The sequence below is a fragment of the Terrapene carolina genome, unplaced genomic scaffold (assembly GCF_002925995.2).
Source record: "Terrapene carolina triunguis isolate 2854851 unplaced genomic scaffold, T_m_triunguis-2.0 Scaffold96, whole genome shotgun sequence".
NCBI lineage: Eukaryota > Metazoa > Chordata > Testudines > Emydidae > Terrapene > Terrapene triunguis.
This window is the reverse complement of record NW_020664447.1, coordinates 5,911,485-5,911,961: the sequence shown is the minus strand read 5'-3', so window position 1 is coordinate 5,911,961 and position 477 is coordinate 5,911,485.

Sequence of the window (477 nt, the reverse complement as noted above, 5' to 3'; positions counted from 1 at the left end):
CCCCCCCCCCCCCCCCCCCCCCCCGGTGCTGAGGCAGAACAAAATACGCTCATTGTCATGAAATAAAAGATGTGTGAGCTCAGGCACAACTACTGTCTTAAATTCCGTAGCAATGTTGTAAGGCTGTAATAGATTCCGAGATGGTTGGAGGGGAAGGAGGAGGGTATTTTTTTAACATTGGAATGATTACACAAGACATTAGAGTTCTCTAAGGCTATAAGAGGTTAGGAAATACCAGGAGTCCATCTGGAACAATAGTCACACATAAAGAGTGACTCTTGTAACTTTGGGTACTTTGCCCCAAATAAAACAGTTTTAAAAATGCCCTCTGTTAGTGTCCTGATAGAGTATCTTAGTTTTCAATTAAAATCTAATCAATTAGTGTACTAGAAACATACTATGGCACCTTTTAAGACTAACAGAAGTATTGGGAGCATAAGCTTTCGTGGGTAAGAACCTCACTTCTTCAGATGCAAG